A 15,445-nucleotide genomic window follows, 5' to 3' on the forward strand; every position below is an offset into this window, starting at 1 on the left:
TTATTTCTTTATCTGAGAATTGCCTTCCCATATCCTTTGACCATTTATCAAGTGGGAATGATTTGTCTTTTTATAAATTTGACTCAGTTCTCTATATATCTTAGAAATGAGTGTTTTGTCAGGAACACCATGTAAAAATTGTTTCCCAACTTACTAAATTTCTTTAAATCTTAGTTGCTGTGGTTTTATTTGTGTAAAACCTTTTTAATTTAATGTAATCAAAATTATCCAGTTTGTTTTTTATAATGTTCTCTTCTCTTCTTTGGACATAAAATGCTTCCTTTTCCATAGATTTAACATGTAAACTATTCCTTGTTCATTAATTTGGCTTATAATATTACCTTTCATGTCTAAATCCTGCACCCATTTTGACCTCATCCTAGTTTAGGGTGTGAGATATTGGGCTATGCCTAGTTTCTGTCTCAGCCTTTTTTTGATCATGGCTTTCAGATAGTCCAATAATTTTTAAGTGATCTCTTCTGGATTTATTTTCCAGGTCAATTATTTTTCCAATGACATATTTCAAATTTTCTTCTAGTTTTTCATTGTTTTTGTTATATTTTTTTTTCTCCATTTCTCATAAAGTTATCAGATTCCCCTTGAACAATTCTATATTTCAAGGAATTATTTTCATTGGTGAGTTTTTCTATCTCCTTTTCCATTTGATTAATTCTGCTTTTTAAGACATTCTTATCATTGGTTTTTTGATCAACTTTTTTCCAGTTGGCTTTTTAGATGTTATTTTCTTCAATATTTTTTGAACCTCCTTCACCAAGCTGCTGACTCAGTTTTCATGACTTTCATGCATCATTCTCATTTCTCATCCCAATTTTCCCTGTCTCCCATATTTGATTTTCAAAACCTTTTAAAACTCCTCCATGTCCTGAGACCAGTTCATATTTTCCTTGGATGTTTTGGATGTAGAAATTTTGAATTTGGTATCTTCTCCTGAGTGTGAATTTTGATCTTCCTTATCACCATAGTAACTGTCTATGATCAGATTGTTCTTCTTCTGTTGTTTGCTCATTTCTCCAGACCATAACGTGACTTTAACTCTCTGTTAAGGCAGATCTCTACTTCCAGGATGGAGGGAATATTGTCCTAAGCTTTTGAGGTTTTTTGGGCAGATGTTTTGTGAGATACTTTGAGAGACCTGTAAGCTTTCAATTCTTTCAAGATTGTATGGTCTAAGAAGAGGTTTTTCTAGCTGCTGGTATCTCTGCTGTTGGTAAACTGTCAGGACCTGGATTGCCCTGTAGCTAAGAGCCGCCTACTGGCTTTCCCACTCTCCCACCTCCTGGACTTTATTTCTCCTTTTCCCCAAAAGAGGCAAATCTTCACAGAAGATCCTCCATGATGGCTACTATTGAAAACTTCTTTGAATCTTCTTTTTTTCTTAGTGGGCTCTGTAGTGTGAATGTCAAAGTACAGGCTTCATTTATCTTTGGTAAGGAAAAGCTCTGGGAGCATATTACTTTCATACTACCACCACCTTGGCTTTACCCCAAAAGTCTAAGAAAAGGTTTTTACTACTACTGCCCTGACCTGTACTCTGGTCTGTGGGTGATCGCAAGCACTTCTTTCTGCCCTGGAGTTGAGAGGAGGATCTCCCATTCCCCTGGGCAACAAGCCCTGTTATGCTACCCTTCTTCCTGAGACTGTGACCCAGATCACTGTATGTGCAAAACAACAGTCTTGCCTCAGTCACAACAAAGAAAACCCTGAAATCTCCTTCTGATCCCTTACTATCAGTGAACTGAAAACTCTGGAAGCAGCTACTGCTGTTGTTTCAGTGGCTCCCAAAATCTGTTGCTAGTCAGCTGGTGTCCTGACTGCACTGGACTGTCCTCTACTCTCATCCCAGAGCAGCAGATTTTTCCTGCTGACCTTCCAAGTTGTCCTTGGCAATCTCTTGGCTGAGAGGTCTAGAGATTGCCACCACCCAGTCACCCTGCTTCCTATTTCTGGATTGCTGGGGCCAGTTCTTTCTGGCATAACCTGCACTGCACTCCTCTCTCATCATGCTACAACATACCCTTTCCACTGCTCTTCCAAGTTGTCCTGGGCTGGAAAATTGTTTCACTCAGTCTTTTTGTGAATTCTGCCATTCTAGAATTCTTAGTCATTATTTAAAGGAGTTATCAGGTGAGTCCTGCCTTTTCTCTGTCATCTTAACTCCATATCCCCTCCCTCCAAATATAATTATTTTTGTCTTTTATGTGTTCTGATAATAATTATCTTGGTATAAGTTACTACACTAGAATAATTGTTTAATATTTAATATGTCTCCAATGCAGCTTTGACACTTTCTTATTTTTCAGAGAAGTAGTAGCAGAAGTAGTAGTTTCATTCATTTCTTTTCTGTTATTCTTATCATCATCATCATTGTTGTTACTGTTAACAACACATCTAAATAAAAAATATAAAGGACGAGATTAAAAAGTATTATGGGGGTTCAACTGTTAACAACTTTCACAAATTCCTAACACTGTTGCTAAAACTACAATGAAACATAAAACAAATTAAATAGAATGATTGACATATTATAAGGCCACTAAAGGTAGATTCATAAAATTTGAGCTGAGAGGACTCATACATGTCATCTGCTCCAAACCTTCTAAATTACAGATGAGAAAACTAAATCTTAAAGAGAGGAAATGACTAACTGAAAGTAAATGGTAGAGATCAGAATTTTAACCTCCTTTGGCTTTTTGATAGGAAAACATATAAAACTTTCTACTACTGCATCATATTGTAAATTGACAAGGAAGCAATGTATCTTTTGTTAATTGGTATTTTATTTTTCCAAATATGTTATTTTTTTCAACATTCATCCATATGCATGATCATATTTTTAAGTTACAAAATTTCCTTCCATCCTTCCTTCCCCTAAGTGGCAAACAGTCAGGTTAATATTGTACTTATAAATTTGTGTTAAACATATTTACAGATTAGTCATTTTTGGTATGAGGAATTAGGATTAAGGGAAGAAATGCATAAGAGTTGATTTTTTTAAAAAGTGAATATAGTATTCATCAGATTCTGAAGGGTTTTTTTCTTTGTTTTATTTTGTTTTCCTTCCTCTGGATGAGGATAGCATTGTCCATAGCCAAGTTAATAGGATTGTCCTAGCTCTCTGAACTGCTGGGAGGAGCTGCATTCATTAAGGTTGATCACAATGTTGTTGTTCGCGTGTAGAATGTTCTTTTGGTTCTCCTTTCACTCAGCATCAGATCCTGCAATTAATTCCATACTTCTCTAGAGTTCTACCACTTATGATTTCTTATAGAACAATAGTATTCCATAATATTCCTATACCATACATAACTTGTTCAACATTCCCAAATTGATGGGCATCTTCTCAATTTCCAATTCTTTGCCATAACTGGAAGTGATGTATCTTTAGTTCTCTCCCACATGACTAAATTGGTATCTAAAGAGTTTCTGCACATTGAAACTGATCCAGTCTCTGATTAAATTCATGAACTATAATTTGCTAATAATTTAGATGAACTTTTAGTTCATTTAACTAATTAATTTAATCATTTATTTAATTTATTACTATATTATAAGAACTATTAATTTATTAACTAACTAATAATTGACTAATAATTTAAATGAATTTTTAATCACAGACAGCTTTGATTCCATAAGTAACTTGGGAAGATATCTCTAAGAGCATGTTTCCATTAATGAGATAAATAAGAATTTTTTTTGTTTTCAATCAATTGCCACCAAAGTGTTTGAGATTTCTTTGAAATGATGTCTACTTCAAAATGAAACATCTCACAAAAGGTAAACAAGGTGTCCATATTCAAAAACGCTATCACATTGTTAGAAAGGAGCAAAAAAACTTCATTACTTTTTCATAGATGCAGTCAATAGCTACTTAGAATTTGAGAAAAATCTATCAATTATATTTAAAGAGTTACAGCTTCATGATGTCCCATTACTTAGAGTTTCAATACCAAATGTCCTGTTAGCACCTCATAGGGGAACATCCTTTAATGAACAGATTATGAAGATCTATAATTAGTATATTAATTGTTCATGAGTAAATGAATGCTTCTAAATTATATGAAAATAGTTTTTCCCTTTCTAATGTAATTATTCTGTTGTTCTGTTTAAACTATTAATTTGCTTAGTAAAATAATATTTATAACTAATAGTAAGGTAAATTTCTAATTAGATCCCAATGAAAGATAAATTCTAGATGGTTGTGGCTCAAAATAGTTCAAACCCACATAAAGGAAGTGCATCTCCAGTCTAAAGTCCATTATAATCTTAATAATTCTCTACTTCCTGGCATATCTTTCATATAAAACATTCCAGAAATTATTCATTCTCTGAATCTTTCAGAGAACTTCCTGAATCTCTTACCTAATATTTTCATTTTGCGCATCTATATGATATAACCCCTATTAGATTGTATATTTCATATAGAAAGAGATCATGTCTCATTTGAATTTTATTCCCTATACAACCTAGTACAGTGGCTTGCACATGGCTATTGAATAAATGATGGAACCAATAAAATATAACATTAATAACCACATGATTGTCCTAAGGGCAGCTGCCAACTACCAATATTGGTCAATTATTTTTCACATTTGCTTGCAGAATATTCTCGTACTTTAAAAATATTAACACTTGTTATTAAATTCTACTACCATATGCAACTGAATCCCATACAACAAAAAAGCTACAAATTATTGTTATGGATATCTTCAATCTTTCATTAATTTAAGTGCCTCAGATGATACAGACATTGTAAGAATATTGTCTCTTATCCATAAATATGGTTTTTTTACATTATAGAAATTTCTGGATATAATTTTTGACCACTTCCTTTGTGTCTTCTCTTCTCTCAATACACACACACACACACACACATATGGAGAGAGAGAGAGAGAGGGAGAAAGAAAGAAAGAAAGAAAGAAAGAAAGAAAGAAAGAAAGAAAGAAAGAAAGAAAGGAAGGAAGAAAGAAATGAAGGAACGAAGGAAGGAACAAAGGAAGGAAGGAAAGAAAGGAAAGAAAGAGAAATAAAATAGGAAGGAAGGAAAAGGAAGAAAGTAAAGGAAGAGAGGGAGGGAGGGAGGAAGGAAGAAAAATGAAGGAGGGAAGAAAAAACTGAATTCCTTTGAAAGTATATGCAGAGGGGGCGGCTAGGTGGCGTAGTGGATAAAGCACTGGCCCTGGAGTCAGGAGTACCTGGGTTCAAATCCGGTCTCAGACACTTAATAATTACCTAGCCGCGTGGCCTCAGGCAAACCACTTAACCCCATTGCCTTGCAAAAAAAAAAAAAAACCTGAAAAAAAGAGAAAAAAAAAGAAAGTATATGCAGAGATGAGGTTACAAGTCATTCATTCCTCAATTGATAAAATGGCCAAAGGATATGAACAGAAAGTTTTCAAATAAAGAAATTAAAGCTATAATCATATGAAAAAATGCTCCAAATCATTATAGATTAGAGAAATGCAAATTAAAACAACAGTGTGGTATCACCTCACACCTACCAGATTGGCTAAAATGAGAAAAAGGGAAAGTGATCAATGTTGGAGAGGTTGTGGGAGGTCTGGGACATTGATGCATTGCTGATGAAGTTGTGAATGGATTCAACCTTTCTGGAGAACAATATAGAACTATGACCAAAGAACAATAAAACTGTTCATACCTTTTGATCCAGTGATTCCAATTCTATCTATATCCGGAAGGTCTATATCCATAAAAAAGGGAAAAGTCCTAATGTTCCAAAGTATTCTTAGCAACTTTTTGTAGGGACAAAAAATTGGAAATTGAGGGGATGCTCATCAATTGAGGAATGGCTAAACACATTTTGGTACAAGAATACTATGGAGGAGTATTGTTCTATAAGAACTATTGTTCTATAAGAAACCATGAATGGTTGGATTCTAGAGAAGCATGGAATGAGTTACAGGATCTGATGATGAGTGAAGGGAGCAGAACTAAGAAAACAACATTGTGAGATGAACAACCTAGCTGGAAGTATCTCCTCTCAGCAGTTCGGAGAGCTAGGACAGCTGTATTAGACTGGATATGGACAATGTTATCCCCATCCAGAGGAAGAAAAAACAAAACATAACACACACACACACACACACACACACACACACACACACACAAAACAACCCTCAGAATCTGATGAATACTTTATAAAAATTTTCTCTTAAATATCTCTTTCCCTTAATCCTAATTCCTCATACCAAAAATAACTAATCATTAAACATGTTTATCAAAAATATGTATATACAATTCTAACCTGACTGTTTACCACTGAGGGAAGGAGGGTGGGAAGGGAGAGTGGAAGGAAATTTTGTAACTTAAAAATATACATGTGAAAATGGATGGAAATAAATATTTTTTTAAAAAGTATATGCAGAGGGAAAGACAAGATGGCAATGTAAAGTCAGGGACTCACCTGAGTTCTCCTGCAAATTACTCCAAAAACTTTTAAATAATGACTAACCAAATTCTAAAGTGTCAGAACCCACAAAAAGACTGAGTGAAATAATCTTCCAAGTCAAGACAATTTGGAAGATCAGTCAGAAAGGTCTGCTGCACAAAAGAAACATTCCCCCTTAGGCAATCAACCCCAAGCAACCAGGAACACACAGCTGGGTGACTGGGTGGCAAAAGTGACAGTTTCCACATCTCTCAGTCCAGGGATTGCCAAGATCAACTGCAGAAAAGTAGGCAGCATTAGAATGAGATTGGAGCATAGTCCGGCACAGGTTTCAGTGGTGCAGACCAGACCCCAGCTGAATAAGAACAAGCTTACAGAGCCACTGAATCAGCAGTAGCTGCTTCCAGAGCTCTTAGTCCACTGATATTAAAGGTATCAGGGGCAGCTAGGTGGTGCATTGGATAGAGCACCAGCCCTAGAGTCAGGAGTACCTGAGTTCAAATCCGGCTTCAGACACTTAATAATTACCTAGCTGTGTGGCCTTGGGCAAGTCACTTAACTCCATTTGCCTTGCAAAAAAAGACATTAAAGGTATCAGAAGAAGATTACAGCAGTCTCTGTGCTATCTCTGAGGCAGAACCCCCATACTCAAATCCTATCAGAAAGGTGAGCTTTACTGCCATAGTGGAAAGGGACTTTCCTCATAGTACCAGGGCAGAGGAGTATGAGTGTTTGTGGTCACCCACAGACTAGAGAACAGGTGATAGAGTAGTCATAATCTTTCTTAAGACCCTGGGAGAATTGAAAACTTGCAGGTCCCTAGACATATCTCTGAAAAAAGCTGCAAAAACCCTCAAAAACTTGAGACAAACTTATACAAAAATTGACTTTCTAATAGGACATAAAAACCTAATGATCAACTGCAGAAAGGCAGAAATAGTGAATACATCTTTGTCAGATCACAATGCAATAAAAGTCATATGCAATATTGGGCCAAGGAGATATAGACCCAGAACAAATTGGAAACTGAATAAGCTCATTTTAAAAAATAAGTAGACAAAAAACAAATTATAGAAAGAATTAACCATTTTATCCTAGATAATGATAATAATGAAACAACATACAAAAACCTATGGGATTCATTCAAAGCAATTCTCAGGGGATATATTATAACTCTAAATGCTTACATGAATAAATTGGAGAAAGAGGAAATCAATGAACTAAACATGCAACTAAAAAATTAGAGAGAGAACAAAGCAAAAATCCCCAATTAAATACCAAATTAGAAATTCTAAAAATTAAAGGAGAAATTAATAAAATGAAAAGCAAAAAAACTATTGAATTAATAAATAAAACCAAAAGTTGGTATTATGAAAAAAGCAATAAAATTGATAAATCTCTGGTCACTTTGATTAAAAAAAAGAAGAAAACAAAATTCTAGTATCATGAATGAAACAGGTGAACTCACCACCAATGAGGAGGAAATTAAAGTAATAATTCAAAATTATTTTGCCCAACTCTATGCCAATAAATTTGATAATCTAAGTGAAATGGATGAATATTTACAAAAATACAAGTTGCCCAGGTTAAATGAAGAAGAGATTAAATACCTAAACAACCCTATCTCAGAAAAAGAAATTCAACAAGCCATCATTGAACTCCCTAAAACAAAATCTCCAGGGCCTGATGGATTCACAAGTGAATTCTACCAAACATTTAAGGAACAATTGGTTCCAATTCTATATAAACTCTTTGGAAAAATAGGGAAAGATGGAACTCTGCCTAACTCTGTCTATGAAACCAATATGGTGCTGTTACCTAAACCAGGAAGAGTTAAAACAGAGAAAGAAAATTATAGACATATTTCCCTGATGAATATAGATGCAAAAATCTTAAATAAAATCTTAGCAAAATGATTACAAGTTATCACCAGCATAATACATTATGATCAAGTAGGATTTATCCTAGGAATGCAGGGTTGGTTCAATATTAGGAAAACTGTTAGTATGCTCAATTATATCAACAACAAATCTATCAGAAACCATATGATCATATCAATAGATGCTGTAAAAGCTTTTGACAAAATACAGCATCCATTCCTATTAAAAAACACTAGAGAGTGTAGAATAAATAGACTGTTCCTTAAAATAATTAGCAGTATCTATCTGAAACCATCAACAAGCATTATATTCAATGGGGAGAGGCTAGAGTCATTCCCAATAAGATCAAGGGTGAAACAAGGGTGCCCATTATCACCACTACTATTCAATATTGTATTAGAAATGTTAGCATCAGCAATTAGAGAAGAAAAAAGAAATTGAAGGAATTAGAATTGGGAAGGAAGAGACAAAACTCTCACTCTGTAGATGACATGATGGTCTACCTAGAGAATCCCAAGAAATCATCCAAAAAACTACTGGAAACAATTAGCAATTTTAGCAAAGTTGCAGGTTATAAAATAAACCCTCATAAATCCTCAACTTTTCTATATATGTCTAGCAAGATAAAGCAGGAAGAGCTAGAAAGAGAAATCCAATTCAAAGTAACCTCAGACAATATAAAATACTTGGGAGTCTATTTGCCAAGACAGACTCAGAATCTTTTTGAAAACAATCATAAAACACTTCTCACACAAATTAAATCGATTTAAATAACTGGGCAAATATCCACTGCTCATGGATAGGTAGAGCAAATATAATAACAATGACAATTCTACCAAAACTAAACTATCTGTTTAGCGCCCTACCAATCAAAATTCCAAAAAATTACTTTAATGAGTTAGAAAAAAATTGTAAGTAAATTCATATGGAGAAATAAAAAGTCAAGAATTGCCAGGAGCTTAATGAAAAAAAAGTGCAAAAAGAAGGTGGCTTAGCCCTACCTAATCTAAAATTATATTATAAAGCATCAGTCATCAAAACTGTTTGGTATTGGCTAAGAAATAGAGTGGTCGACCAGTGGAATAGACTAGGTGTAAAAGCAGGAGATGATTATAGTAATCTGCTGTTTGATATACCCAAAGAGTCCAGCCATTGGGATAAAAACTCCCTCTTTGATAAAAACTGCTGGGTTAATTGGAAGTTAGTATGGAAGAAACTTAGATTAGACCAACACCTAACACCCTTTACCAAGATAAGATCCAAATGGTTACAGGATTTAGACATAAAAAACAATACTATAAGCAAATTAGAAGATCAAGGACTAGTTTACCTGTCAGATCTATGGAAAGGGGAGCAGTTTATGACTAAGGAAGAGTTGGAGAACATCACCAAAAACCAATTAGATGATTTCGATTACATTAAATTAAAAAGCTTTTGCACAGATAAAAGCACTGTAACCAAGATCAAAAGAAATGTAGTAAATTGGGAAACAATCTTTACAAGTAATGATTCTGACAAAGGACTCATTTCTAAAATATACAGAGAACTGAGTCATATTTTTAAAACAAAAAGCCATTCCCCAATTGACAAATGGTCAAAGGATATGCAAAGGCAATTTACAGATGAGGAGATCAAAGCAATCCATAGCCATATGAAAAAGTGCTCTAAATCATTAATTATTAGAGAAATGCAAATTAAAGCTTCTCTGAGGTACCACCTCAAACCTCTCAGATTGGCAGATATGACCAGAAAGGATAATAATCATTGTTGGAAGGGTTGTGGGAAATCTGGGACACTATTACACTGTTGGTAGAGCTGTGAACTCATCCAACCTTTCTGGAGAGCTATTTGGAACTATACCCAAAGGGCAACAAAAATGTGCATACCCTTTGACCCAGCAGTACCACTACTGATTCTATATCCTGAAGAGATGAAGAAAAAGGGTAAAAAATTACTTATACAAAAATATTTATAGCAGCCCTGTTTGTGATGGCAAAGAATTGGAAATTCAGTAAATGTCCTTCAATTGGGGAATGGCTTAGAAAACTGTGGTATATATACATACATATATATATATATATATGTATGTATATATATATATATATATATATATATATATATATATATATAATGTCAATATATAATGTCATGGAATATTATTGTCCTATTAGAAACCAGGAGGGACGGAATTTCAGGGAAGCCTGGAGGGATTTGCATGAACTGATGCTGAGTGAGATGAACAGAACCAGAAAAACACTTTATACCCTAACAGCAACATGGGAGTGATGGTCAACCTTGAAGGACTTGGGCTGTCTGCAAAGGAGAGTGCCATCTGTATCTAGTTAAGGAGCTGTGGAGTTTGAATAAAGTTCAAGGACTATTCCCTTTAATTTAGAAAAAACAGATATCTTATTGTCTGATCTTGTTACCTCTTAGAATTCTTGTCTCTTCTCTAAGGGTATGATTACTCTCTCATCACACCCAATTTGGATCAAGGTACAACATGGAAACAAAGTAAAGACTGGCAGATTGCTTTCCTTGGCAGGGGGGAGGGAAGTAAGATTGGGGGGGAAATTGTAAAACTCAAATAATATCTTTAATAAAAATTAATTAAAAAAAACTTGGGACAGTGCATCTTCCCCCCGGAAGCAGAATTCTACCTTAACAAAGAATTAAAATCATGTCATAAGCTGGGTAAATGAGCAAGCAACAGGGAAAAAAACCTGACTACAGACAGTTAATCTGGTCATATGAAAGTTCAAAATACACATTCAGAAGAAGTTAACAAAGTTAAAGTTTCTACATCCAAAACCTCCATGAAAAATATGAATTGGGCTAAGATTATTGAAAAGATCAAAAAAAAATTTGAAAACCAAGTAAGAGAGGAAGTGGGAAAATTGGGAAGGGAAAAGAGAGATGCAAGGAAAATCATGAAAACCAAGTCAGCAGCTTGGTGAAGAAGATACAAAAAAAAATTTGAAGACAATAGTATCTTAAAAACCAGACTTGGCCAAGTGGGAAAAGAAGTCCAAAAAATCAATGAGGAGAAGAATGTCTTACAAGAGCAGAACTGGTCAAATAGAAAAGAAGATACAAAAATTTACTAAAGAAAATAATTCCTTAAAATATAGAGTTGCACAAGGGAAATCTGATGACTGTGAGGGATGATGAAACAATAAAATAAACCAGAAGAATGAAAAACTAGAAGAAAATTTGAAATATCTCATTGGTAAAACAACAGACCTGGAAAACAGATCCAAAAGAGATTATTTTAAAATGATTAGACTACCTGAAAGCCATGACCAAAAATGAGCCTAGATATCATTTTTTTAGTTTTTTGTAAAGCAATGGGATTAAGTGGCTTGCCCAAGGCCACACAGCTAGGTAATTATTAAGTGTCTGAGTCCAGATTTGAACTCAAGTACTCCTGACTCCAGGGCCAGTGCTCTATCCACTGTATCACCTAGCTGCCCCCTAGATATCATTTGAAAAATGCCCTTATATTCTAGAAGAAGAAGGTAAAATAGAACTTGAAAGAATCTACCAATCACCTCTTGAAAAAGATCTCAAACTGAAAGCTGCCAGGAATATTAAAGCCAAATTTCAGAGATCTCAAGTCAAGGAGAAAATATTGTAAGCAGTCAAAAAGAAGCAGTTCAATTATCATGGAGCCACATTCAAGATAATGCAAGTTTTAGTAGCTTCTATATTAAGGGACCATAGGGATTGTAATATGATATTCCAGGAGGCCAAAGGGCTTGGATTACAACCAAGACTCAACTACCCAGAAAAATTGGGTAACATACTTTTTTCAGAGGAAAAGATGAACATTCAATGAAATAGGGGACTTTCAAACTTTCCTGATGAAAAGACCAGAGCTGAACCAGAGCTGTTCTTCAGTATAAGACTCAAGTAAAGCATGTAAAGGTAAAGAGGAAAGGTAAATCATAAGGGACTTAATGATGTTGAATTGCTTATATCCCTACATGGGAAGACGATACTGACAACTACATTGAACTTTCTCATTTATTAGGACAGTTGGAATGAGCAAAAATAGACAAGGCACAAGTGAAATTGAATTTGAAGGCATAATATATAAAAAGATGGAGTTAAGAGATTAGAAGAATGTATGGAAGAAAGGGAAAGAGGAAGGTAGATTAGATTAAGCTATTTCACACAAAAGAGAAAAGAAAAAACTTTTGCAGTGGAATGAAAGAGTGAAAGAGGGAGGTGAGAGGGAGGAGGTGAGCTTTATTCTCATTGGAATTCTCAGAGAAAGAATAACATACACACTCAATTGCATCTAAAAATCTATCTTACCCTAGAAAGTAGGAGAGGAAAGGGTTAGGAAAATGGGATGGAGGATAGGTGATAGAAGGGAAGGAAGATTGTGGGAAGGGGGTGGGCAGATGAAAAACAGTTCTGAGGAGAGAATGGGTGAAAGGTGAAAGAGAATAGAATAAATGGTAGTGGGAGAATAGGATGGAAGGAAATACAGTTAGCAACAGCAATTGTGGGGGGGAATATTGAAACAAGTTTCTCTAATAAAAATCTTACTTCTCAAGCTTAGAAAACAGTCAAATTTAAAAATTTCCAATTGATAAGTGATCAAAAGATATGGACAGTTTTCAGATGAGGTTATCAATGTTATTTAGATCATTTTTTAAAAATGTCCTAACTCACTATTGACAAAGATTGCCTAATAAAACAGATTGAGAAAATGACAAATGCTGAAGAGGGTATAGGAAAAATGAGACATTAATGTTCTGTTGATGGAAATGTGAAAGAATTCAGTAATTTTGTAAAGCATCTTGGAACTATGCCCAAAGGGTTATAAAGCCATGCCTACCCTTTGACCTAGCTATGCCAATTCCAGGTCTATATTCCAGAAGACATGAAAAACAAGAAGGAAAAGGACTTGTATATATATGGATATTCTCTGGTGACAAGGAACTGGAAATTCAGGGTATGCCCATCAGCTGAGGAATGACTGAACAAATTGTGGTGTGTGATTAAGATGAAATGCTTTTAAAAGAAATGAAGAACAGGATGTTCTCAGTAAAAAAAAAATCTTACATAAGCAGATGCCATAGGAAATGTGTTATATACAAAGAAACAGAAATGGTAGAATAATCAGCTTTGAAAGACCTTTTCTCAGCAATGTTGTAGCCAAAAGAACTCTGAAAGACTTATGATAAAGAATACTATCCATCACAAAGAAATTCTGAATACAGATTGAAGTATTTTTTTACTTTGTTTTTATTAAAGTTTCTTTTTGGGGGGAGGGGTGTCATTTTACTTTTACAACATTATTGTGGTAATGTTTTTCATGACTACTCATTTTTGACCTATTCAAATAACTTGCTTTTTCAGTGAAGTGATTAGGGTGGGAGGAAGGGAACGAATTTAGAACTCAAGGTTTTAAAAGTGAATGTCAAAATTTGTTTTTGCATGTAACCAGGAAAAATAAAGTAAAATAATATGAAAGTTTAAAAAAAGAAAAGCATATGCAGCACTGTATCCCTGTAATCCCCCCTTTCTCTGAAGAAAGACCTTATCTCTCAGTATCACCTGATTTCAGGGAAGAAAACGGGTCATTACAATTTACTCAGTATTCAGTTTTATTTTATAGTCTTATAGTGACTTTGGAAAATCACTTTGGTAACTGTGATGAGGATAGATGAAACTAGGAATATGTAAGTCAGAGAGAGACTAAATAGACATCTATTTTATAGTTATAAAGACTCTCCTTTGAGGAAGAATCCCTCTAATACCACCCTCTAGTTTTTTGTTTGCAAAACAAAATAACTGAACCAAAATCATTTTATTAGCAAGTAACTATTACTGACAGTAAAGACAAAGATAAATTTTCAGAAAAAGTAATAAATTCCTAGGATTTCCAGGGTCCCTGCTTAGTGATAGATAGAAAGATCAAATCTATTCAGTTTGATTGCTGATAGCTCTCCATCCCTTTTATTAAAACAAAGAACCCTGAGAAGAAAAATATAGAAAAGAGAGAAATCAAATTTTGTCTCACAGTGAAAATTGATCTTAAAAGATTTTCAGTCCTCTCATTAGGAAGATTACCACTAACAAATGCAATTTCTCAGGGAATTGCAGTGAATTCAGTCCTAGAGTCTGGCAGATTATCTGAGGATAAAGGCCTTTCTCATGTATGACTGGTTTTGCAGATGAGAACTTTCTACAGAATGCAATTTACTGCAAGGTCTTATGCCCCAATTCCCATTAGGAAATTAGTCCCATTATGTATGATATTTGCAAAATGTAGATAATTTCATATTGGGTGAAATTTATTCTGGTGAAACCTCTCTTTCTTCCTTTATAAGGTCTCCAGTATTTTTCTTTTTCATTTTTTCTGAAGAGTTTCTTGTGCAATTACCCGATATTGAGATTTTTCCTAATTTTTCAAGGTATATATCTTTTAGCTGCTTAGAATATCAAAATTTTATTTTATTTCTATAGTTAAAAATAAATTCAAAAGTCTATGTGATGTTTGAGTAAAGGAAACTTGAATGCTTAGTCACATAAGAAGACTAACTTTGATGTTGAATAAAGAAAAAATTGAATGAATAATTGTCTTTTTAAGAGTTTCTTGTTCAGATGGTCTATGATTGATTGATTGATTGCTATATGATAATTCTATGGCCCTTACAAATGTATTGTTAACATTTATCATAATATTGGTACTTTCTAAACTGTGTCAGAGTCCTGACAGGCTTTCTTCTAAATTAGGGTCCCAATTAATTATCAAGTATTTATTAAGTATGTGCTGGACCCTGTAATAGGTTCTAAATACAATTTTAAAAATCTCTACAGACAGGTTACATTCTAATAAGGAAGATAAGAAAATATATCAATAACTATCCAATCTAATCTGACTAATCCATCTATACACACTTGTACTATGTATGTATGTGTATGCGTATATAGAAGAAATGCAAAAAATAACAAATACAAATGAATACAAAATAATTTGAAGGAGAGGGCATTATAAGTTAAGAGAATTAGACAAGGTATTATGTAGAAGCTTTGGTATTCAATATGTATCTTGAAGGGAGAGAAAAGGATTCTATGAAACCAAGGTAAAGAGAAAATGAATTACACTCATGGAAAATAG

The 15,445-nt window shown here is 34.1% G+C and overlaps 1 long non-coding RNA gene across 1 annotated transcript in view; it reads left to right on the forward strand.

Moving 5' to 3' along the window:
* Positions 1-2,012: 2,012 nt before the first annotated feature.
* LOC141498077 (uncharacterized) overlaps positions 2,013-15,445 on the forward strand; it is a 94,335-nt gene continuing 80,902 nt past the window's right edge. Inside the window, exon 1 of the long non-coding RNA XR_012471548.1 lies at positions 2,013-2,145. This is a non-coding gene — a long non-coding RNA (uncharacterized LOC141498077). The remainder of the gene's footprint in view (positions 2,146-15,445) is intronic.

Source organism: Macrotis lagotis, chromosome X (genome assembly GCF_037893015.1).
Source record: "Macrotis lagotis isolate mMagLag1 chromosome X, bilby.v1.9.chrom.fasta, whole genome shotgun sequence".
In the NCBI taxonomy this organism is placed as follows: Eukaryota; Metazoa; Chordata; class Mammalia; order Peramelemorphia; family Peramelidae; genus Macrotis; species Macrotis lagotis.